This window comes from Callorhinus ursinus, unplaced genomic scaffold (genome assembly GCF_003265705.2).
Source record: "Callorhinus ursinus isolate GAN/ISIS: 27379988/994484 unplaced genomic scaffold, GSC_fseal_2.0 scaffold10, whole genome shotgun sequence".
NCBI lineage: Eukaryota > Metazoa > Chordata > Mammalia > Carnivora > Otariidae > Callorhinus > Callorhinus ursinus.
The window spans coordinates 65,197,467-65,223,946 of record NW_027397072.1 but is presented as its reverse complement, the minus strand read 5'-3'; the positions used below and the strand labels follow the sequence as shown (position 1 = coordinate 65,223,946).

At 41.3% G+C, this 26,480-nt stretch overlaps 1 long non-coding RNA gene across 1 annotated transcript in view; it reads left to right on the top strand.

Annotated features, from left to right (window-relative positions):
* The window catches only part of LOC112821565 (uncharacterized), a 490,026-nt gene extending 487,322 nt beyond the window's left edge, over positions 1-2,704 (top strand). The window contains exon 9 of the long non-coding RNA XR_012379824.1: positions 1,596-2,704. This is a non-coding gene — a long non-coding RNA (uncharacterized lncRNA). The remainder of the gene's footprint in view (positions 1-1,595) is intronic.
* Positions 2,705-26,480: the final 23,776 nt, after the last annotated feature.

Below are 26,480 nucleotides of genomic sequence, written 5' to 3'. Positions count from 1 at the left end.
AGAATATGACTCTAAAAATGAAAAATAAAAATGTTTTTTTAAAAAAAGGGATAAGATGTTGGTTGAGAAAGGGAAAAGAAAAATTTAAAAATAAGACAGTTAAAAAAATTAACTTTAAAAGACTAAAGAATCATGGTAAAAAAGCCATGGATTCTATGTGCAGTATTCCCCTAGCGCTGGAGTTCTGCCATTCTCATTGCTCGGTAAACTTGGTCTTGGCTGGCTGTTCTTGCTGATCTGGGGAGGGGCCTGTTGCCATGGTTCACAAATGTCTTTGCCGGAGGCCGAATTGCCCCATCCTTGCTGGTCCGGGGTAAGTAATCAGCTCAGGTTTGCTCTCAGGAGCTTTTGTTCCCTGCAAGCTGTCCGTCGGCTTTGGAGGACGAGAGTGAAAATGGCAGCCTCCCAATCTCTGCCCGGAGGAGCCGAGAACTTGGGGCCCCACTCCTCATTGCGCCTCCAGATAAAAACAGTCAATCACTCCCATCTCCCCGGTCTCCGGCCGCACTCCGTGCTCCCCCAGCCTGTGACCAAGCGTTTCTATCTCTGGCACCCAACTCTGTGTGGAGTCTCCAAACCCAGCAGATCCCTGAGGTGCGCTCCCGCGCCGTTCCTCCCAGGGGAGGAAGGGGAGTCTCCCCGGATCTGCTGCTTGTTGGGTCCCTGCTGGAGGAACAGTGGCCCGACTGTGCTGCAGATCACGGTTTATGGCAACCCTGAGCTGAGAGCCCGCGCCTCGGTTCCGTCTCTGTAGCCGGCTTCCCCTTTCCGATACCTGGGATCTCTGCTGCACTCAGGCACCCCCGGTCTTTGTGGGTAGCTTTAAGATTATTAATTTAATCTCCTTATTATTAGTCTTTTCAGATTTTCCATTTCTCTTTGAGTCAATTTCAGTAGTTTGTGTCTTTCTAGAAAATTTTCCATTTCATCTCCTTCCATTTATGTGGTTTTTTTTGTCTTAGATGCCAGGAGGAGAAAAATCATAGGATAGGGCAAAATGGTGGTGTCTGGTCTTTGGTCTGCTCTATGAGATTGTGTAGGCTGTAGTCATTTGAGCTATCCTCCTCTAAGTTGTGTGGTGCACAAGTTGTGAGCAAACATGGTAGTGATCTTAAATAGCAGAAGTGTTAAATGTGCCATCTTTGGAGAGAGACCATCTGAGTTTGAAGCCTGTTTCCACCACTTTCCAGGGGCTTTGGGCAAATTACTTAATCTGAACTTTAGCTTTCCTCTATATAAATAATAGTACTTTCTTTAGGATTTATTATCTGTGAGCATTAAATGACACAATACAAGTAAAGTGCTTAAAATAGTGCATGATTCAATAAATATTATTTCTTATTTGCTGTCTTTATAGCCTTCACTTGATGATTCAGGAGGTTAGAAATAGCCGTTTTTTTCTTTTATTCTTGTCTCTTTTTTTTTTAAATTTTTTATTGTTATGTTAATCACCATACATTACATCATTAGTTTTTGATGTAGTGTTCCATGATTCATTGTTTGTGCATAACACCCAGTGCTCTATGCAGAATGTGCCCTCTTTAATACCCATCACCAGGCTAACCCATCCCTCTTGTCTCTTTTTTTTAAGGTAGACTCTGCCCAGCATGGAGCCCAACAGGGGGCCCAAACTCATCATGCTGAGATCAAGACCTGAGCTGAGATCAAGAGTAGGACACTCAATTGACTGAGCCACCCAGGCACCCCAACTTTTTTCTTTTTTATTGCTGAAATTTTAGTACAAATCAAGATGCCTGGTCCATAGTAGGAGGTCAATATTGTTTAATGTTTTCATGTCAAAGAACTGGATTCAAGGGCAAAACAGCCTGTTTAGGTATTGATTAGAGTACTGATTGATAATGAACGTCAACTGGAAGAGACCAGAGGTGTGACGAAGCTAGTTTGGCCCTTGTTGTGCTTAACAGAGTTTAAATGGCTTGAATAAAGTCATGGAGCCTATACCTATAACATTTGCACTTGACATAAAGTTATGTGGGAGAACAAAGTTTGGGTATGCATGTATTTATGTGTATATATTCCTGTTCCTGGGTCCTAGAATAACAGCTGCATAAGCAAAGAAGAGAAATATGTGATTAGCAACAACATGAAAAAATTCTAGGGGTTCTTGTCAATAACAAACTCATTATGAATAAACAGTTCAGAAGCAATAGCAATCTGAAACTACATTCATAATGTGTGGAACAAAGGAGGGGATGGGCACACACACACACACACACACACAAACACACACACACACAGATGTATTGTGGTTTCTCCCTTTTCAGCTGTTTTTGGGAAAACTTCACTGTCTCTTTTAATAAGCTAGATGTAGACCCTCAAGCAACAGGCAATAGACACTGAAACATTCTCATTTATGAATAGGATAAGCATATTATTTATTATGCTCTTAGTAGACAGGTTGCTGTATCCTAGGTATAGAATGTCATCATGATTGATATAAGTATGCATCCTCCTGTCACTGAATTGTCATTGAATGGGTGTTGACCTTTTTGTAGGCATGAGTCTTAGGCTCCTCAGATTTCACACAAAGCTATCAATCCTATTTCTAGGTCAGTTGAACTGAAACACGGAATAAGGATACCTGTTAGTACCCATCAGTACTCAATTACTTTCAAAACTGGGACTGAGAGAAATAATATTAATGGAAAACAATCTGAAGGCTATGTAAACCATCCATCTACATTTTAATGTTTGTCCCTGAATGAAGCCTGTCAGAGAATTAGACCTGAAAGCATTGTTGTGTGGCTCATATAAAATTCACTATTATTTCATTGACTTTGGCATGAGGGTATCAAACTATGTATATTAAAGATCATTGTAGGAAACATCTTTATGAGGTGTGTCTTTGGCTTTACATTATTCAAACATGTTTCATTATAACATGGTTTCCCAGAATAATTGCTTGAATTAAGCCTGCCTGGAAGATAAAGCCTGGGCAAATATGATCGAGGAGGTAGTGTTGGGGAGGGACAAGGAGGCATTAGAGGTGAGAAAGTACATTGTGTATGTGGGAAACGATGGTTATCTCAGTTTACCTGGAGTGAAGTATACAGTTAGGACTGGAAAATAGAGTAGAGCCATGTTGTACTAGGCCAAAGAATGAAAATGGGAATGAACAGAACATCCCTCATTTGAAAGAACATGATTTCAGGGCTTACTCTTTGACAGGTGGTAGATGTGGAGTGAGAGATAAATGGACATGATGCTTGATCCCCTAGAGCTATTATGAGCAGTGAGGCAGATAATAATTCAGTAAGTAAAATCCAATAAAGAAATGCTTAGTTTCTCCTGATGGAGTTAAAGAACAGGGTGCTAGAAGAGAACAGAGTGAAAGAAATCTTTAGAGAGGGTGAACTCATCTCTGAGGAGAGGACATTGAGTCAGAGACTTTTTGAAAACTCTATGTGTGTGGTTAACACTGTGAATTATGTGAGACTGTTGAATCACAGACCTGTACCTCTGAAACAAATAATACATTATATGTTAAAAAAAAAAGAAGAAGAAGATAGTAGGAAGGGAAAAATGAAGGGGGGGAAATTGCAGGGGGAGAAGAACCATGAAAGACTATGGATGCTGAGAAACAAACTGAGGGTTCTAGAGGGGAGGGGGTGAGGGGATGGGTTAGCCTGGTGCTGGGTATTAAAGAGGGCATGTGTTGAATAGAGCACTGGGTGTTATATGCAAACAATGAATCATGGAACACTACATCAAAAACTAATGATGTATGGTGACTAACATAACATAATAAAATTAAAAAAAAAGAAAACTGTGGGTTTGGGTGTGTGGGTGTGTGTTAAAATTCATTGGTAGGGTAATTCAGTAGTACAAGGTTTGGATTAGGGCATTTTTTTTTTTTTATAAAAAGTAGGGAGAACTGGAAAGAAGTTCAGGCTGGGCAGACCGTTTGCAATATCATAGTGCAGGAGTTAGCAAACATTTTCTGTAAATGGCCTAAGAGTAAATACTTTGGGCTTTCAGGGCCAGTCTCTGTCTCAACCACTCAACCTTGCTGTTGTAGTGTGAAAGTACCCATAGGTGATACAGAAATGAATGAGTATGGCTGTGTTCCAATAAAACTTTATTTACCAAAAGCAGGTGGTGGGCCAGACTTGGCTTTGGGGCCCTGGGGCACTAAGGATGTGCCAGTGGGCATGAGCAGAAAGGATGAGTTAAGAAGGAGCTAGGATGAAGAACTGCTAGGCTTTGTGACTCTATGCAGGGGCTGAGATGGAAGGCATCTAGAGATGGGGTTCGAAGCCTCAGATACAGACAGAATGGTGGTATTATTATTAGGAGAAGTAGAGCTATATAGAAGTCAGGCCCAAACCTGGTTTTAGAGGCAAATAATGCATTTATGTTTAGTTTCTACACAGTTTGTACCAAATTTTCAATTGGATTTGGCCCGTGTGGAAACATCCAGAAGTCTGGCAGTTGGAAATGATATCCAAGGCTCATATAGGTTGTGAACAAACTGTATGGGATCCTTTGTCTCTGTTTGAAGGTGGGGGTGACCTCTCTGATCTCACCCACAATGACTACCTTTATCTCATTATAATACTAAAATCTCCACCCAAGGAGGAGAACAGGCCTCATTTACATAACATACAACGTGTGTGTATAGGCATGTTTCCTTAAGACATATGCATATGCATGACCTCATGCCCACCTCTACATACAATGACAAGGCTTTCTTATCTAAACAGTCATCATAACCCTAAATAAAAGGAATCCATTCACCCTTGGTCAGGGAGTCATGGCTTTGGAAGCCATTCTCCGTGATCTCCTTAGTTGCTGCAAATAAAGTTTATTTTATGGGACAACTCAACCTGGTACAGTTTCTGGCCCATCAAGAACTGTATGGTCTCTCAATTGATGCAGAAAAAGCATTTGACAAAATACAGCATCCTTTCCTGATTAAAACTCTTCAGAGTATAGGGATAGAGGGAACATTCCTCAAGTTCATAAAATCCATCTATGAAAAACCCACAGTGAATATCATCCTCAATGGGGAAAAGATGAGAGCCTTTCCCTTAAGATCAGGAACATGTCAATGATGTGCACCCTGGCCACTGTTGTTCAACATAGTACTGGAAGTCCGAGCAGCAGCAATCAGACAACAAAAAGAAATAAAAGGTATTCAAATAGGCAAAGAAGAAGTCAAACTCTCTCTCTTCACAGATGACATGATACTTTATGTGGAAAATCCAAAAGATTCCACCCCCAAATTACTAGAACTCCTAACAGCAATTCAGTAATGTGGCAGGATATAAAATCAATGCACAGAAACCAGTTGCTTTCTTATACACTAACAACACAACTGTAGAAAGAGAAATTAGAGAAACAATTCCATTTACAATAACATCAAACACCATAAGATACCTCGGAATAAACCTAACCAAAGAGATAAAGGATCTATACTCTAGGAACTACAGAACACTCATGAAAGAAATTGAAGAAGACCAAAAATATGGAAAAATATTCCTTGCTCATGGATCAGAAGAATAAACATTGTTAAAATGTCTATGCTACCCAGAGCAATCTATACCTTCAATGCCATCCTGATCAAAATTCCAATGTCATTTTTCAAAGGGCTGGAACAAACAATCCTAAAACTTTTATGGAATCAGAAAAGACCCCAAATCGCCAAGGAAATGTTGAAAAAGAAAAATAAGGCTGGGGGTATCACGTTGCCTGATTTCAAGCTATATTACAAAGCACTGACTACCAAGTTAGCAGGATACTGGCACAAAAACAGACATATAGACCAATGGAATGGAATAGAGAGCCCAGATATGGACCCTCAGCTCTATGGTCAACTAATCTTCGACAAAGCAGGAAAAAATAAGCAATGGAAAAAAGACAGTCTTTTCAATAAATGGTGCTGGAAAAATTGGACGGCTATATACAGAAAAATGAAACTCGACCATTCTCTAACATCATACACAAAGATAAACTCAAAATGGATGAAAGACCTCAATGTGAGACAGGAATCCATCAAAATCCTAAAGGAGAACATAGGCAGTAACCTTTTTGACATCGGCCACAGCAACTTCTTTCAAGATACATCTCCAAAGTCTAGTGAAACAAAAGCAAAAATGAACTTTTGGGACTTCATCAAGATAAAAAGCTTCTGCACAGCAAAGGAAACAGTCAACAAAACAAAAAGGCAACCCACAGAATGGGAGAGGTTCTTTGCAAATGACACTACAGATAAAAGGCTGGTATCCAAGATCTATAAAGAACTTCTCAGACTCAACACCCAAAAAACAAATAATCAAGTCGGAAAATGGGCAGAAGACATGAACAGACACTTCTCCAAAGAAGACCTACAAATGGCTAACAGACACATGAAAAAATGTTCATCATCATTAGCCATCAGGGAAATTCAAATCAAAACCACATTGAGATACCACCTTACACCAGTTAGAATGGCAAAAATGGATAAGGCAAGAAACAACAAATGTTGGAGAGGTTGTGGAGAAAGGGGAAACCTCTTACACTGTTGGTGGGAATGCAAGTTGGTACAGCCACTTTGGAAAACAGTGTGGAGGTGCCTCAAAAAATTAAAAATAGAGCTACCCTATGACCCAGTAATTGTGCTACTGGGTATTTACGCCAGAGACACAGTTGTAGTGAAAAGAAGGGCCATATGCACCCCAATGTTCATAGCAACAATATCTGCAATAGCCAAACTCTGGAAAGAGCCGAGATGCCCTTCAACAGATGAATGGATAAAGAAGATGTGGTCCATACATACAATGGAATATTACTCAGCCATCAGAAAGGATGAATACCCAACTTTCACATCGACATGGATGGGACTGGAGGAGATTATGCTAAGTGAAATAAGTCAAGCAGAGAAAGACAATTATCATATGGTTTCACTTATTTGTGGAACATAAGGAACAGCATGGAGGACATTAGGAGAAGGAAGGGAAAAATGAAGGGGGGGAAATCGGAGGGGGAGATGAACCCAGAGAGACCTAGGGCTGCTAGGAAACAACTGGGCGTTCTAGAGGGGAGGGGGGTGGGGGATGGGCTAGCCCAGTGATAGGTATTAAGGAGAGCACGTACTGCATGGAGCACTGGGTGTTATACGAAAACAATAAATCATGGATCACTACATCAAAAACTAAGGATGTATTGGGTGGTGACTAACATAACATAATAAAATTAAATTAAATTTTTAAAAAAAAGGATCAAACTCATGTTGGTTCCATTACAAAAGGTCAGCAATGCCTCCGGTTCTATGCAGTGAGTAGCCACCACCAGATACCACGTGTGATTTGGACACTTTGTCTGCCCTGAAGAACACTGTCTCCTGGAGTGGATTTCCCAATTTTGGATCACCCTTAGTTTTAACCTATTTGTGTCTAAAAATATATTGTATCTATCACACTGACACATTTTGTATTTGTTTATTATTTAAATCCTAGAAAATATATTTGTTTAGTGAAAGATGCAAAGTATGCCTGAAAAATATGCTGAAGCTAATATAGGAGAGGATGGGAATCAGGGTGTGGCTTTGCTTTGGATGGCAGCCTGGTTCCTACAGAAGAGTTCTGTGCTTTGCATTTTATGGGTGGGTTTGGCAAATGGGGGGCAAGTCTACTCTTTGCTGCAGCCCTAGGGTTACAAGACTGGAGAAGGAGCAGGACAAGGTTTGACTAACATCAAGCCTCTTATACATCTTAGGATAGCTGTCTAGCTAAGACCTCTTGTAAACTCTTGCCCCCACCCCCTTTCCTCAAGAGTCTGTTCTCAAGGCTCCCTGTATCCTCTACTCTGACTGGGGTGGCTGACCGTGACAGTTACCCCGAGTGCTCATGTCTGAGCCAAGTATATCTTTCCTTTCCTGTCCCCTTCTTTTGGGGGAAACGCCTCTCCCCACAACCCTGGTCATGTGGTCTAAACAAGGACTGCCGTCACTTTACATGTCCCTAGCTCTCCGGCCACAGTGATGGGTCCAGAGAGGGCCCTGAGTGTTCCCTTGTAAGTTCTTAAATGGGAGCTGCCCTGCTCTGCTGATAGAACCCCAAGGAGGCTGATTTGCAGGGGTGGTGCTGTGTCCATGGCTGGGCAACAGAGCCTGTGTGCAGACAGATGGGGTAAGGAGCACCCTGGAAGAGCAGCATGAAGGCAAGGCAGGGGAAGCCCAAGTGATGTGCATGTTTCTGTTTTCTTCTGAGGTCTTTAGGGCTACCCTCCCTACCCTGCTCAAAGCTCAGGAGTTAAGCTTTCTTTTTGATTCTCTGAGCTACCCTGCAATCTTACAACAAATCCCCTCTTTGCTTAAGTGATTTAAAGTTGAGGTTCTTTCAGCTGCCGTTTTATAAAGTTTTGGAGTGGGGATCAGGACAGAGCATCATAACAGAGCATTCTTCTACAGTCAAACCATCAAAATGAGAGTAGTCTGTTCTGAATGGACGAGTGGAGGGACCACTTGCAAGTAGTTTATCAGAATTAGCCTCAAGACATTCAGAATTTTAGACAGGGGCTGTCGCTGAGGGCATAGGTCACTAGAACATCTTGTGGGCCCATCTTGTGATGAGAAATCACATGTTGTAGCCTAAGGATATCCCTCCTTAGGGATAAATGGAGGGAAAGATCTGGAGTCTTATCTACCTAGAAAGGGTCTTTAGTTCTGGCTTTGTGCTGGGAAGGAGACCCATTCAACTCTCTTGGTTCTCCTTCAAGTGGCCCCAGGCCATTGGTCCATCTTTATTGTTAACTACTAAACAATCTACTAAACCTTCCCCAAAGGCAGTTTCTGCTTTCTTGCCTCTGTCTTAGAACAGAGTGCCTCTCCTCCGCTCACTTTTCCACCTACTGAAATCCTACATAGACTTCAAGTCTGATTGAAGATGCCGTCCCTTCCATGCCTCTCTTATTGATCCCCGTTAAAATAAACCTCTGCCTCTTTAATGTACAATAGGGATTTTATAGTTCCCTTAGCATTCATGTATTACTTCTTCCAGTAGTCACAGGTACACTCATCTTATTTTCATGCTAGCTTGTAAAACATTAGGTCAGGAGGTTGGCCTATATAATTTCTAGACTCTAGCAGTAATTCTGTAACTTCTGTAATTCTATAACGGTATGAACTTCACAAACTTAGGGTACAGATAAAAGCATGTCTTCTTATTTTTTTCTAATGATTATCCTAATACCTTTTATCCCTCTTTATTTTTCCAGCTTTATTGGGATGTAATTGACATATAACATTGTGTACATTTAAGATGTACAACACATTGATTTGATACACTTACCTATTGTGAAATGGTTACCACTGGAGCATTAATCAACACCTCCATCACCTCGTAGAATTATCATTTCTTCTTTGTGATGAGAACATTTAATATTTACTCCCTTAACAGCCTTCAAGTATATAACCCTGTGTGGTTAACTATAATCACCACATTGTACATTAGGTCCCTTATGGTCAAGAGGTTGGTATGTCTTTTTCCTCGAGATTTTCCCTCTTCCTGAAATACCCAACAACTAGGGAGGCTACTTCCAACAGAAATTTCTGCCGTAAGGGTATCCGCAGGTAGTTACTGAGCACTTGAAATGTGGCTAGGTCAAACTAAAAACTGAACTTTTAATTTTATTTGTCATTAATTTAGATGCAAATTTAAATAGCCATGTATGATTAGTGGCTATCCTATTGGATAGCACAGCCATAATGCTTGCTCCCACCTCTGTACCCAAGTGGAGTATCACTGGACTCAGTAACCGCAGTAGTTGATGCTTCCCATCACCAAATTATGTTGCTTTTTGAAATTCAGTGCTGCACTGCCTTCTTACAGTTGCTGGTTACTTGCTGTGAAGGGAGAGGTAATAGGATCTTGTTTTTCCTACTGTAAGTCTTGGGTGGTATGATCATACTCCCTCAGGCTAACTTTGGCCACACTGCTCATGGTTGGACTCCAAGGCTGGAAGTCTTCCTATTCATGTTTCCAAGCAAAACTACCACCCAGGACTCTTGCAGCAACCAACTTAGGATCAGAGGTGATTCTGTTTTTCAACATCTCATGGACCCAGAATTACTGACCCTTCTTTGTCTAGGCATCCACCACTTGGAAGCAGATAGATTTTCTTTTTGAATCCTCAGAAGCACAAAGGACTTGTTTTTGGATTTCTCCAAAAATAGACTGTTAGACAAGGGTTCAACTATAAGAAGTTTATTTAAGGAGGTAATGAGGAAATCCTGGAAAGGGGGTTGAGAAGTGAAATAAGGAGGTGAAGGAAGCCACTGAAGAATACGTATCAGGTATCCTGGGCAACTGAAGCTCAACCATCTTGGGGAACTCTAGAAGGTAGTGTAGAACATGCTTCAGAGTTATCTCAGCTGAGAGGCAAATAAAATGCAGTCTATCCATCCAGTCCTCATTGGTCATTGACTGAGCACTTCTGCTGGAGGTATTACCTCTCTAGCACTCTCAGCACATTCTGCCACCTCAGAGAAGAAAGACATTAGGCAGAGTTATAACCATTTGCAGTAAGAAGTCACTGGACTGTAGAGGTGAGTGAGGGAGTGACAATGCATGCTGCAGGGTCTTAGACAATGGAGTACTCATAATTCCTTTTATAAGATTGACTGCCTTAACTGGTTCTGCGGTGCTCACACCTCCCCTTCCAGGGATAGCACCCCCCAGAAGTTTCTCACAAGAGAAGTAGAATCTGCTACAATTGTAAAAGCTGGGGTAGGGGCATCATCTCTGATGAGCTACCCCATTTCAACTTGATTTGTTTGTTAGGTAATATACTGACCATTTAATGTCCTCAAAACACCAAATAAAACTTGTATGTAGTCTGAAAAGCACAATAAAAATTAAATTGAACCACCTCCACATGTTCTAACAGTAGCACCAGCTTTGTATAAAAGAAAGGGGTTTAGAATTTGAAGATATCTTACAATTTCGGATTTTAAATGTACACATTTTCATAAATTCTTGCCTTCCTCAGGTTCAGTAGGAAGGAGTAGTATTGTGTTGGCAGAAGGTGAATAGGTTATATCAGGTCCCATTTGCACAAAGTGAAAAAACAATTTTTAAAAGATAAATCTGCTCTTAAATAAAGTCAGGTAGAATTTAATGATATGAGAGCCACTCTAGAGGTGACTCAGTGTTCGTTCATGGTAAAGCTTTCAGCTTTGTTTAAAATGGATCATTTTAGAAAGCTCATTGGTGACAATATCTCCTATCACTACTTCCTGGGACCTGAAATAAAAGGCTTTTTGACTTTACATTTAATCATAAATTTAATTTGGTCTGTAAGCAAAGATTTACCATCTCTCCAGATATGCAGGGTATCAATTGTAGAGGGGCTGCTGGGCAGTCTGCAGCTTCTCATTGAATATTCAGTGTGTGATATGCAGATTTATCTTGTAAATATCACCGCTTATAGCCTTATAAATTCAGAGATACATCATCTACAGTTCAGCTTTGAATATAGAGCAAATGAGGGAAGAATGGATTTTTAAATGAAAAGATCAAAAAGGATAATTAATATTTCATAACCTTAATTAACTTTTCCACTGCACATTGATTTTTAATGCTACTTGGGGTGTAAGGTGTGATTATTGCTTTCATAGACAAATCAGATAATCTGGTCACAAACTCGAATGTTAAAAAGGTAATGCGAACATCTTGTTTGGCTTGAGAAATTAGTCATTAAGTTCCTCAATTAGCTCTGTGCTTATTCTGAGGAAATTGCATTACACAAATGAATAAGCTTTTAGAATAAGAAGCAAGTCATAAATGTGTTAGGTTGGAGCCCACTGATGGAAGATGCATGAAGCAGTGGGTTTTGGGGGAAAGAGGAACCCTTGCCTTGGAGAGCATGGAATAAACCCTGTGCGTTTACAAGCGTGATAGGACTTAGTAGATCACCTGGCATGGTAGATCGGTCAGTGCTTCTGTGCTCATAGACACTTGATCCTTGAGGCCAGCCAGAATTACCTCCGCAAATTTACCCACTGACCCAATAGAGGTGAGCCACATACACCAACTGGGGTGAGAGGGAATTGCCCAGGACAATCCACTTTTGATCACTACTCACTTTCCCTTTGGCCTCATTGTTCCATCCTAAAACACTGGCTCCAAGACTCTAAGACTTTAATTCCTACTTCTGAGCAACTCTGAGATTTAGCTCACTTACCCCAATTTCTAAAATGTCAACTCTTTCTCTACTTTTCTCTTCCTTGCTCTAGTGACTCCCTGCATCAGCTGAAAACTCCCTGTTCCATTCTCTATTCTGGTGACTTAGCAAATCTCCAACTGGGTTACCTCCTGACCTCTTTGGGGTTGAGGTAGGATTTAGGGGAGAAAGGGAAGGAGGGATACAAATAATAAACTCCTGGATGATGACAAGAACTTCACATTCTGCATCTGCTGTAGAGTGTGCTAGGATCAGAGAGGCAAAATGGGACCCCGTACAGGAATCTTGGAGAGGTGGCCAAGAGCAAGAGACCCAATTCTAATTTACAGGCAGGCGTTGAATTTGATATAAATTAGAAAATGTTAGGCTGTGCTGTAATAACACACAGTCCCAAATCAGTGTTTGAACAAAATAAAAGTTGACTTAGACAAAGTATCTTGTGTGGCATGGTGTAATGATCCACTCCACACAGCCACTCAGGAACCCAAGCTAACCAAGGCTCTGCTATTTTAGTACCTGCACACATCTGGGTTATGTAGACTTTGTGCTCCATAGCAGGAGAAATTAGTCCAGAGACTCTTGCATCGCCTCTATCTGCCTCAGTGCAAAGGTGATGGGTGGATGTCACTTCTCCACCCATTTTACTGGCTACAACGAGTCAGATGGCCCTGTAATGTTAAGGGAGTCAGGAAATGTAGAAGAGTTAAGTATAATATTTGGTGAGAATTCTGTCTCTACCACGAGATCCATAGGTAAGAATCCCACGGAAGGAGTGGAGGAGAGGGGCTGCTGCTGAAGTACAAGCCAGAAGTTTGGCGGGGCCGGAGGGGGTGGGGGGCGGGGTAAGTGCAAAGGAACCCATCCAAAGGAGAGGTGGAGGAAGGCAACAGGAGAGCCTCGTCTGGCAGGAAGACGTTCCAGGGGGCCCTCAGCTGGCTGGGTCCTCAAGCTGACCGCTAGGATGGCCTGGGATCTGACATGAAGGATCTGAAAGTAACTTCTAAAGATCAGTATTTCATGCAATTACGAAGGGAGTGTACTAAGTGACTCCTGAATGTATAGAGAATGCATGTGCTTTCAAAAGCCGCATGCATGCTTGTCTGATGTTTTGAACTAGTCAAGCATCATCTCAGGAGGAGATGTGCCATCTTCTGGGAATCACTTGGTTGAGAGTCACCTTGTCCTTCTGAGTCATATACTTTGCCTATAAAATAGAGCTACATTTTGATAAATTTTTGCTACCACTTTTATATTAAGTACTTCATGTGCATGACCTCATGTAATCTCTCTATAACCCTAGAGAATTGTTACTAGCAGCCCCACTTTACAGGTGAGACTACTTTCAGAGAGGTTAGAGTCAAATAGCTATTAAGTGGCAGAGCTAGAATTCAAACCTAGGTCTCATCTGACGCCAGTTCCTCATAGCTGATTGCTGGAATTAATTAGAATATGACATGTCTGGCATTAACCACGAGCTCAATAATGTTGATTTTCTTCCTCGTCTTTTCTCTTTTCCTTTCTCCTTCTCATTCCTGGGACTCCAGGCAAAGAACTCTTCACTTGTTGGGGATTTCTCTTTTGAGAAGAGCCAGAGAACCGCTGATGCTGTGATTTCTCCAACTGAGCTGGCGAGGGGGAGGAAAGCGGGGGTCTGGAGGACTGGGCACAGGCTCTTGCTTCTGTTCCTTTCCGCGCTTGGGCGCTGGGAGAGGTAGGTGAATGAGGGGGTCAGAAAGAGTCCTCTGCCTATTTACCTCCTCAAAAATAAAAAATAAGAGCAGTTGCCCTTGCCTCTCCCTCCTCCCCTTTTGCAATATTTCTGTCCTTAGTGCTGTTTCAGTTGTTTACAGCTGGAGAAAGTGATTCACTCGGTAATAGAAACATTTCTCCTTTTTAAGCTCTTCTCAGAAATGAAGTCATTTTGACATTCTTAAAAATATGTAGCTCCATCAGCCAGATTCTGGTTCCTTTCCTGGAGAGCCAGGTTCCTAGGACAGTGGGGTTGAAGGTCAAGAGTTGGAGGTAGGAGGATGTGGCTCTACATCTTGAAAACAAGATTTTCTCTGTGCTTTTTTAAATTTGGAGGAAAACAGGAGATGCCTCTTTATGGGACCCAGCATGGAGCCTGGGGATTGTCTTTTCTTTTATCTCATTCTATGAATAAACTGGATGACTGCCAGGGAAAAAGTAATGTGGGGCATGACTCTTAGTGTCTACTATAGTGAACTACTCCCAAAACCCCGGGATGCCACTTGGTACAAGTTTCAGGGCCTTAAAGGGTCTTTGGAGTCTTCATGCGTGGGTAGCTTAATACTTTGTCTTTTTTACCTAGTTTTCACTTAAAAAAAAATCAACAGACTTGCAGAATGATTTAGAATCTCTTTGTAATCAAATGCTAACAAACATCCGCCTCAGCAAAATGTCCTGCTGATTTGCTTATTGCTTATGGTGTGCTGGGTGATCAGCTATTTTCTTGGTAATTTAAAGGACAGTGATGATTCACTACCACCAGTCCAGCAAGACCAAATTCTTTTTTTTCTAATTTTATTTTATTTAAATTCATTTAATTAACATATAGTATATTATTGGTTTCAGAGGTAGAGTTCAGTGATTCATCAGTTGCATATAACACCCAATGCTCGTTACATCAGGTGCCCTCCTTAATGCCCATCACCCAGTTACCCCATCCCCCCACCCCAAACCCCCTCCAACAACCCTCAGTTTGTTCCCTGTAGTTAAGAGTCTTTTATGGTTTGTCTCCCTCTCTGATTTCACCTTATTTTATTTTTCCCTCCCTCCCCCTATGATCCTCTGTTTTGTTTCTTAAATATGAGTGAAATCACATATGAGTGAAGTCATATGATAATTGTCTTTAACTGATTGACTTATTTTGCTCGGTATAATACCCTCTAGTTCCATCCACGTTGTTAGAAATGATAAGATTTCTTTTTTGTTTTCTTGATATCTGAGTAATATTCCATTTTATGTATATACCACATCTTCTTTATCCATTCATCTACCAATGGGCATCTGGGCTCTTTCCATAGTCTGGCTCTTGTGGACATTGCTGCTATAAACATTAGGGCGCAGGTGTCCCTTTGGATCACTATGTTTGTATCTTTTGGGTAAATAGCTAGTAATGCAATTGCTGGGTCATAGGGTAGCTCTATTCTTAACTTTTTGAAGAACCTCCATACTGTTTCCAGAGTGGCTGCACCAGTTTGCATTCCCACCAACAGTGTAAGAGGGTCCCCCTTTCTCTGCATCTTTTCCAATACCTGTCGTTTCCTGACTTGTGAATTTCAGCCATTCTGACCAGTATGAGGTGGTATCTCATGGTTTTGATTTGTATTTCCCTGATGCCAAGTGATGTGGAGCATTTTTTCATGTGTCTGTTGGCCATTTGGGTGTCTTCTTTGGAGAAATGTCTGTTCATGTCTTCTGTCCATTTCTTGACTAGATTATTTGTTTTTTGGGTGTTGAGTTTGATAAGTTCTTTATAGATTTTGGATACTAGCCCTTTATCCAATAAGACATTTGCAGATATCTCCACCCATTTTGTAGGTTGTCTTTTGGTTTAGTCGACTGTTTCCTTTGCTGTGCAAAAGCTTTTTATCTTGATGAAGAGCCAATAGTTCATTTTTGCTTTTGTTTCCCTTGCCTTTGGAGACGTGTCTAGCAAGAAGTTGCTGCAGCTGAGGTCACAGAGGTTGCTGCCTGTGTTCTCTTCTAGGATTTTGATGGATTCCTGTCTCACATTTAGGTCTTTCATCCGTCTTGAGCTTATTTTGTGTATGGTGTAAAAAAATGGTCCAGTTTTATTCTTCTACATGCGGCTGTCCAATTTTCACAACACATTTATTGAAGAGACTGCCTTTTTTCCATTGTATATTCTTTCCTGCTTTGTCAAAGATTAGTTGACCATAAAGTTGAGGGTCCATTTCTGGGCTCTCTACTCTGCTCCATTGATCTATGTGTCTGTGTTTGTGCCAGTACCATACTGTCTTGATGATGACAACTTTGTAATAAAGCTTGGAATCCAGAATTGTGATGCCGCTAGCTTTGGCTAGTCAGGATCTTTTCTGGTTCCATACAAATTTTAGGATGGTTTGTTTCAGCTCTGTCAAAAATGTTGATGATATTTTGGTAGGGATCGCATTGAATGTATAGATTGCTCTGGTAGCATAGACATTTTAGCAATATTAGTTCTTCCAGTCCATGAGCATGGAATGTCTTTCCATTTCTTTGTGTCTTCCTCAATTTCTTTCATAAGTGTTCTGTAGTTTTCAGAGTATAGATCCTTTGCCTCTTTGGTTAGTTTTATTCCTAAGTATCCTATGATTTTTGGTGCAATTGTAAACAGGATCAATTCCTTAGTTTCTCTTTCTTCTGCAGCAAGACCAAATTCTTAGTTAAAGGTTTAAATTCTGCTCTACTGATGTAACTCAGTATAGCCCTAGGAAGTGTCTGTCTGCAGGTAGAAAACCAACCAATTTTTAGTTTTTAGAATTTGGGCCTCAAAGATGGTTTTGTAGTCTCACATCTTTTCTGTTCCGGCAAATTGCTACTGAGGGTGTGGAGACCTTAAATCAGGATGGTAAGACTTTGACCATGGGGCACTGAGTCTTCAAAGAGAGGACATGTTGCATCTCCCAGGCAGCTTAAGGATTTTGAAAATCATTCTCCTTTGTCTGCTTTGTATATGATGGGGTGAGGCAGTGTAGAAAGTATATATCTTTATTTGGGGAATAGGCTAATCTGATAAATCAACAGAAGACCACAGGGGAGCTTGTTATGAGAGAACAGAGGTAAAATAAATGAACTCTGCAGGAATTGGTTCATCTATCAAATTTCCTTTTAGCCTTAAAGGAAAATCTTTCCCTCTTTCTTCTGAACGCTTATGCTCCTATTGTCAAAACCATCTACTTGGCAATGGCACTTGTCACATTTTATTCCTATTGTGAGTGGGATTTTCATGTGTAAGAGCCTGCTATCTCAACTAGATGGGGGGTTCCTCAAGGCAAGGGGCTGGGCTTTCCAATCCTTTGTGTCCTTGCATCTTCCGGCTTTGAACTTCCTCCATAATATGCATGATGAACCAATCATTATTATGAATTATGCATTATTGTTATGAATTATGATGATCATTATTATGACTCATTATTCATACTTGATAAAAATTCAGTTGAAGTTAAAAGTACACAAGATGCTCTCTTTCCCCTGCATTTGTGTAGTGTCAAGACAAGTTTATCTTGACTCAGGACCCAAAGCTCCTGTGTAGGGCACTTTTTTTGTAGAAGGCTTATATTTAGGATGCAATTTGTTTAACTGGTGAGAATTTACTCAGCTTCTATCACATAGAGGTTTATAGACTGTAGAAAAGAAATAAGATAATATCCAAGCACTCAATGAGTTTATAGTCTAATACATGGATGGCCAAGAGATCACTTAAATGTATATATCTATTGATGGTGACTGCCTGGATTGCTGACAAGGATTATAAAGTCTGGTCTAGATTCAGTAGGAACGAATGCTGTGATCAGTTAGTAATCTACCATTTATTTAGGAATGGAGAATGGTAGCATGAACGCCATATATTCATAATTTCCAATTTGCAGAATGAATTCAAAGTCTAGATAGTAGAAGAAGCTTATATATTTAGTAGAATCCAATCAGTTAATACCATAATCAAATTTGTTTGGTGCACAGTACCAACAAAATATATAAATTACAGGGAATAATTATTTATTAGTCTGCTTCGGCCAACAAAATACCATAGACTAGATGTCTTAAACAACAGAAATTTATTTTCTCATAGTTGTGGAGGCTAAACGTCCAAGATCAAGGTTCTGGCCAGTTCAGTTCTTGTAGGGCTCTTTCTGGTTTGTAGACAGCTGCCTTTTGTATGAACATGACCTCTTCTGTGTGTTTTGGAGGAGAAAGAGTGCTATGGGATCAAGGCCTCAGCCTTATAACCTCATTTAACCTTAATTATTTCCTCAGAGGCCCCATCTCCAAATACAGCTTTCCTCAGCTATCCAAAAGTAGAGTGTTCCTGTGAAACCTTTCACAAGCCGAAATGACATAAAGCCAGGACTACACCCCACTTTTGGAAAGTTCTTGTTATACCACTTTATTTTTACAAAAGACCTGCATTAGTACAGTAACTGCTTTTTTCATAACAGTGAATATTCTCTTTGGATTTTTTTCAGCTAGTGGAAACAGGTACTAATGTCGGCCTTTCGTAAAAATGAAGTGGTGTAACAAGAACTTTCCAAAAGTGGGGGATACTTGTATAGCTACATTGGGAGATAGGGCTTTGGCATGTGAATTTGAGAGAACACATTCAGTCCATAACAATATGTGATATAAAAGAGGTTTGTGTCTCATATTTGAAGAAGTGACTATCATAGGAACCACAGATATAGACAGGGTTATCATTTTTAAAAAAAGCAAGACATAAAAATTGATTTCTTAGTGTTTTTCACATTAGCTGCATTTATGAGTTTTAAACACATCTGATCTTATAGGCTGTTCAGTGTAACTCAAGTAATCTGCATAACATGACAAAAAATTATATCACAGATGCCAACAGTTCAAAGTAACAGGTGTCAATGGATTTGCAAATGCACATTTAACAAAAAATCATGTACTTTTCTAAATCTTAGTGGCACCTTAAAATAATAACCAGCCATTAAAAAATACTGTCCTCCAAATGTTGTTAACTGCAAACTTTTTGCCTTGGAATAAGCCACCTTCTTCTAATTACTAGCATGCCTCACTTTTGTATTGATGTGTGCTTAATAGGCTGAAAAATCACATTTGTTTTATTTGCTATATCCATTATAGTAGAATTAAGAATGTGATTTCTTAAGGTAACATTTGCTGTCAAGTAAAATTTAAATCTGGATCCAGGCTAGTTTTTGTTTTGTGTGTGAGTGTTCTACCCGCCCCCCCCACCAAGAAGATCCATTTATTGAAGTGACAAGATACTAGAACTAGCTGTCATCTCTAGAAAAATAGAAAATATATTGCTGTTGGATTTTGACCCGATCCACTTCTTGCTTATCTACCTACCCTTCCAGGGTTTTATATTTCAAAGTAAAAAAAAAATGTTTAAATAATGTTATTCTTGATTAGTTAAGTAAAATCTAACCTGGGTTTTAATATAACTCTCAGCTTCCAGTGGGTCATAATGCCTTGTCAGTTTTGGTCTTAACATGAGTGAAATGAACACTCACACTGATGATAAGCTGGATTCCCTTCATTTCAATCACAAACAGAACCTTCATAAAATGTTTAATGGATTCTTGGTTCAGATCTAGAAAATTATAGGGACTATTTTGTTAATCCATAGTCCCATCTCAAAATGGTTTTCTCTATAATTATTAACATGAGAATAATGCAGTAGCTCAGGGTGACACAGTAAAGTATAACTGAGTAATGATTGGAGTGCACATGTGAAAAAGATCTGACAATTCTATAAATAGGGAAGCATATCATTTAAAAATTTCAGTGTGGGGGTTCCTGGGTAGCTCAGTCTGTTGAGTGTCTGATTTTGGCTCACGTCATGATCTCAGGTCCTAGGATCAAGCTTTGCTTAGGGCTCTGTGCTCAGTGGGGAGTCTGCTTCTCCCTCTCCCCCCAATCATGCTCTCTCTCTCTCTCTCAAATAAATAAATAAAATCTTAAAATAAAATAAAAATTTAGTGTGGAAAAATCTTTTCATGCCTTTGAGACAATGTATAACAGGTGGAATTATAATCTGATAAGCTCATTGATGTTTGTTATTATGGTATCTTTCCAATTAAAATATATACCCACTATAGATCAGAACAAAAAAAATATAAAAATCATACATAATTCCACTACTCAATGTTCATTCATATCTCTGTATTAATATATTAATACAGAGATATCTACCATGAACATGTTATGTACGTCTTTCCTGTTTTCAAAAATGGAATTGTATGGCATATTTTAGAATGCTATATTTGCTTAATAACCTATTACAAACATTTTTTTGTTATTACATTTTAATTAAATACAACTCTATCCTGTGGATATATCATAATTTATTTACCCAGTCCCCTTATTGCTGAACATTTATGTTATTTGCCATTTTCTGTTATTTCAATTAATAATGCCTCAAACATTATTAGCTCATAAAATTTGATTGTATGTAAGTTATTTTTCTTATGATAAATTCCTGAAAGTGGAAGTTTTGGGTTAAAGGTTATGAATATTTTTATGGATCTCAATAACTATTGCTTTTCAGAAAGATGTACCATTTTATGTTCCAATCAGTAACTTGAAAACGCCCCTTTCTCCATATCTTTGCCAACACAGAGTGTTACAGTTTTTTCTGTTTGTCAATTTGATAGGCAAAGGGCATGATATATCATCCTTTTCTACTTATAGACTTACATCTGGGCTTAGATCAGAAAATAGAATATGGAAGTAGAGAAGGAAGACCCGTCAAGTTGTCTTATGACTCTAAAGACTCATTTTAGATTGATGTCTTTTCATTAGTGCCTTCAACAAATGTTTTTGAGTGCCTCTTCAAACAAGGAAAATAAGATATAAAATTTATATCTGACAATTTAGTAATATTCCTTAGCTGACGGCACATTAGCACCATGGTCCATGCCAGGATGCTCTCTCATCCTGTTATTTCCCCTCCTTTCACCCAGATCCCCAGTCCTTTTCCATGTTCTTTCATAAGCACCCATTCTAGGATGTGTACCATATATAACAGATATACATGCTTCCTTGGAGAATATGTAGTGTTTTGTGGTTTTGAGACTATGTGGTTTTAATTTACATAAATTGTATTTATAAATGTTGTGTTATCTTACATTTCCCACTCCAAAACATTACATAAAAGCAAATTAAACTATATCCTTGTTGTTGAAAGCATGTTTAGATTTTCGCCTATAATTGCAGCCAAAGATTTCATGGTGTCTGCCTGAGGTCCCAAGAAGAAGAAAATTGTGATCAATTCATTATTCTGAGAAGATTAAATACACATTTATGAGTTGTTATTTCTTGAATAAAGGAGATCATGATTAATTATGTGGCTACATGTTTCTATAATGGATCTATAAGTTTCTGAGATGGCTGCAAGAGCTTTTAGGAACGCTTCAATTGGCAGCACCCCCTTACAACATCAGTGTCCCTGGGAAGAGTAGGACTCTTCTGTCCGTCCCACGCTTACACCCAGTGGGGCACGTGCCGCACGCCATTGACTGGAGGTGGGGGCAGTTGGAGTCATATTGTGGTGCCCCTCTCCCCCCACTGCTATGGGGCGCTACAGCTAGGAACCCAAGGCTACCTCATGTAGTCTTGTATCTTCAGCATCATTCAGTGTGTGGAGGCATTCAAAAAATATTTGTTGAGTGGATGAATGAAAAGGAATCACTCTTAAGATGAACCTTACGACAATAAGATAGGGAGACAAAAACCCTTACTGCCTAAGCGGTGAAGGATTTCCAAGGAAACAGCTCATAGTTCATGATATAGAAATTCACCCATGTCTTGTTCTCCTTTCCTTCCTGAGCATGTGGAATACTACACTTCCTAGGCCTTTTGCAGCTAGGTAAAACTGTTTGACTACCTGAAGCTGGATGAACTGTGCATGAAACTGGTCTGTGCCATCCCTCCATCCAGGCGGGTTAGAGCCGGTGTTTCACTTCTGAACTCTCTTCCCTTCCCTGGCCCAGGAGGTCATGTGTTCCAGATCACTCAGCTACAAGATGGTAAAACATTAAACAGCCTCCAACTCTGGGTTGGTGTGGGGAGAGACCACCCCCTCCCTCTCTTTGCCAGTTCACATGGGGGGGGGGGTTACATTTAAAGCAGCGTGGCCAGGGAAGCCCTTCTGGAGATGCTGAAGTTGAGACCTGAAAGCCTGAAGGGAATGAGGGAGTGAGGCACCTGGGACAGGAGTATTCTAAGCGGAGGGAGCAGCAAGTGCAAAGGCCCTGAGGTGGAACAAAATTTGGCATGTTAAAGGAAGTGGGACAAAGTCAGGGAGGCTGGAGCAGAGTGAATGAAAGGGAAAGTAACAGAGATAAGGCAAGACAGGTGAACAGATATGGGGAAAACAGATTGTAGGTCCTGATAGGTCATTTTAAGGACTTTGGCTTTCACTCTGAGTGACTTGGCGGCATTGAAGAATTCTGCATGTTGGAGTGACATGATCTGACTAGCCTGTGTTGAGAACAGACCCAGGGTGGCAAAGGGAGGAGGCAGGCTGCGCAGTTAGGGGGCTATAGCAGTAATCCAGGCAGGGGGTGGTGGTGGTGGCTTGGATTAGGCGGCTAGCTGTAGGAGCGGTGCGAAGCAGCCAGATTCTGGGTATATTTTGAAGGTAGAGCCTTAGAATTACAGGTGATTAGAGGAGGAGTGTGAGAGAAAAAGTCTAGGATGAACCCGTGGCTTTTGGCCCGTGTAGCTGGGAGAATGGAGCTGCCATTTGCTGAGAGGGAGAGCCCGCAGGGCGAGCGAGTGTGAGAGCCTGTCAGGAGCTCAGGTCTGGACCGTCTAGGTCATCGAAACCTTTTTTTTTTTTTTCTTTTTTTAACTCACTTGGAACTGCCATTAATTTCAACCCTTTGCTTCATGAAACATTTATATATTGTACGTGTGAGCCTTAAATGGGGGAACTTTACACGCCACCCTCTTCTCCGCGGAGACAGGATGCAGGTAGCATTTACTTGCTTCCCGCGGCCGCGGCCGGTCCGGGACGGCCCGCGCCTCACTGCCGCGCATGCGTTGAAGCTTGACAGCGGCCGGTCCAGGGCCGGCAAACCCTGACTCGTGCCGTATGCTACGGTTCTGTACAAGTGCCATTTCTGGGACTCAGGACTCATTGAATGCTTTGTCAGTTGCTATTTCTGTTTATCTCGCTGTTCATTTGCATGGCTCCTTACTTTGTGGGCTTAATTTGTGTTTTTTGGTTTTGGTTTTGTTTTTGTGCTCTTTCTGCCGTTTTACATTTCCTCTGTCCTCTCATTCCTCGCTGGGCGTGGGGGGGGAGGGGCATTGAATGTGTTGTGCAGACCCGCCAGCCCAGGGGAATCGCCGTGCTTCCCTCAGTGGAAGGAAGGGTTCAGCGTTGTACCCTTGACCCCCCCCCCCAAGTCAGAACTCAGACGCTTGTCTGGTGGGCCCCCAGGTAAAAAATTAGAGCCTGTATTCAAACGAATTGTAAGGTGAAATGCCCTTTGGAGTATTCTGGAGCCCAAACCGTGATCGGTCCAGAAACTACGGTGGGACTGAGGGAGCCACAAAGGCGGGGCTCCAGTGGCCCTGATTCTGGAGAAGTGGCCATCTCTTACGGCGGTCCTTCACATGGAGGGCAGGTCACTGTGTGTGTTTATGTAGATCCTCTTCTGCACGAGTGTGCCCAGCTGATAGGCAGAGGGGGAGTGGAATGCAGCCTGTGGTCCACCATGCACCATACTTGTGATGGTTAATTTTATGTGTCAACTTGGCTAGGTGGTTGTACCCAGATATTTGGCCACACATTATTCTAGGTGTGTCTGTGAGGGTGTTTCTCCATGAGATTGGCATTTGAATCAGTAGAGTGGGTAAAGCAGGTTGCCCTCCCTAATGTGAGTGACCCTCATCCAATCTATTGAAGGCCTGAATAGAATAAAAAGTGGAGTGAGGGAGAATTTGCTCTCTGTCTGACTGCCTTTGAGCTGGGACATTGGTCTTCTCTTGCCTTCGGACTTGGATTCAGACCGAAACATATACTGTCAGCTCTCTGGAGTCTGCAGCTTGCTGACTGCAGATCTTGGGACCTCCCAGCTTCCATAACTGTCTGGGCTAATTCCTTATTTTATATGTATGAAGAGATACACTATTTGAGACACCACTCAAGAGAGGGGTGCCTTTTGCTGATTCCCGCATGGTTTTCCAAAGGCTTTGGCAATGAGTGTAGAGTTGAGTGGGAAGGGGGCTGATGAGCATAATTTGAAAAATTACCTCCCCTCCACCCCACATGCCCTCGTAGCTTAGATTTGGCTATGCTGTAAAGTGCCTGGTCTCAGCATGAGTCTTATAATATGGGTGATTCTTCCAGAGGAATGGAAGCAACTAAGGGCTTCCATTTCTCTTCTACATGCTTGCTGGAGGGAGATTCAGGAAAATAGGGATGAGTAATAGCCATAGAAATTACTCAAACAATGGGGCGCCTGGGTGGCTCAGTGGTTAAGCGTCTGCCTTCGGCTCAGGTCATGATCCCAGGGTCCTGGGATCGAGTCCTGCACTGGGGGGGGGGGGTCCTTGCTCAGCGGGGAGCCTCCTTCTCCCTCTCCCGCTCCCCCTCCTCCCCCTGCTTGTGTTCTCTCTCTCTGTCTCTCTCTTTCTCAAATAAATAAATAAAATCTTAAAAAAAAAAGAAATTACTGAAACGTTGCTTTTGGTGAGTCAATGTGTACTTTTCGAAACGTGTTCCTCTCATTATATGAATACAAAGAAGTATGACTGATGCTTGTTATCCTTCTCATTTGAAAGGTGTGCAAATAGAGCTGCAGCGGGGACACTCAGACGTCCCTGTGGCGAGGTGGTGGTTAGAGGGGAAGTCTCTGGCTAAGCAGCTGTCCAGCTCCCACCCTCTTTCCAGCCTTCCTCACAGGCCTATGGAATGCTCAGAACGTTAGTGAATTCTTTCGAAGCATTTCATTTTTTTGAAAAAATAGAACAGTATGATCAGGAGCATACTTTCCTTCAAGAACAAATACTAGAGATCCTGGCTGGGGCAGATTTTAATTTTTGTTTTATTTCTTGAAAATGGCCATGCGTACTTGGGCTGAATTATATATTTTAGTCTAGTTTTCTCCTTTCACTGTCCAAAGTCTCTTCTCTTCTAATTGCTGTAAAGGCAATGATCCACACATACACAAATGCACACACACATACACACACACACACTTGCACCACACACATATATCGCAGAACTGTTTTGTTCTGTAATTTTCTAAAAAAGCTCTCAAACTGCACGTACTCCGGGCACTGTGATATCACATAGATCACTGCAATAGAGGCTAAATGTGAGGTCATGTTTGCAGTCCCTTCAAAATAAGAATTATTGTTGGTGATCATTCACAGCAGGGGCAGGGGGGTGGGGGGAACGGGAGCAGAGGGGAGTTGGGGAGGAGGGGAAAGAGTACCAGGGATATTATGATGCGCTTGAGAGTTCTTTGTGCCCTAGGGAGAAGATAAAAGTCAATGAACTAGAGAACCAATGTTTTGTTTTTGTTTTGTTTTTCAGCTGCTACCCAAATTGGTTTCTTGATTTCTTGCACTTTTATGTAACCTTGCCTCTAGGGCATTTAATGCAGATGAAAGCAACACAGCCACACTTCTGACTCTGGAAAGACCCAGCTCTGAGGAATGGACATTATGCTTATGAGCATGAATAACAGATTCCTAAAGCATTTTCTAAAATTTTGTGATCTTCATATTCACACATCATCCTAGGAGGGCTGGCTAAAGTTCCTAGGCCCAGAGTATTCAAGAGAAAATGGCAGAAGCAGATCTCAGTCAACCCCTCAGAATGAGCTTTACCTGATGTCACTGCCTACCAAAAACCAAATTCTAGTTCCCAAGCCTGCACATCGTGAGGGACAGAAATGAGTTTAGCGAATACTCCTTGGCCCTAGTTAACTTATACCCTCCTCAAGGAAACAGGACATTAAGGAATGCAAGAGTGATAAGCCCTGTTTCCCTGACTCACACTCTCTTTGGATATGATCAAGGCTTGAATATGTCTACAGTGGAATTTCCTCTAAGCTAAGGAATTCCTAAATTCTAAGGAATTTCCTCTGGTTCACCAAGCTCCTATTTGCCATTGGTGTAAGTCAGCGCTTCTCAAATGTTGATGTCCTTATAAATCGCCAGGAGATCATCAAAAGGCAGTTTCCCACTGGGTAGCTCTGGAGTGGGGATGGGGATTCCCAGTGTCCAGCAAGGTCTTCGGCAAAGCTGACGCTGCTCGTCCACGGGCCACACTATGAATAGTAAGGGTCCAGGATTTTCATCTCATTTCTGCTCTTTCTTCTGGTGCTACCCCTGTGCGGCTGGAACTCTACACTCTATGGCTGCCCATCTATTGCTAAAAGTGTTTGCGTGTTCTTCCACCATGCAAGCCTGCTGGGAGCCCATCTGGTCAACCTCAGGTGCTCTCGCTTCCAGTCCTTTTACAAGCCCCCAAAGGATTATGTCGCTTTCAGTTTCCAAGGACCTTGGAATGAGTTTCCCAGAAATTTCTCCGCTGCTCTGAATAT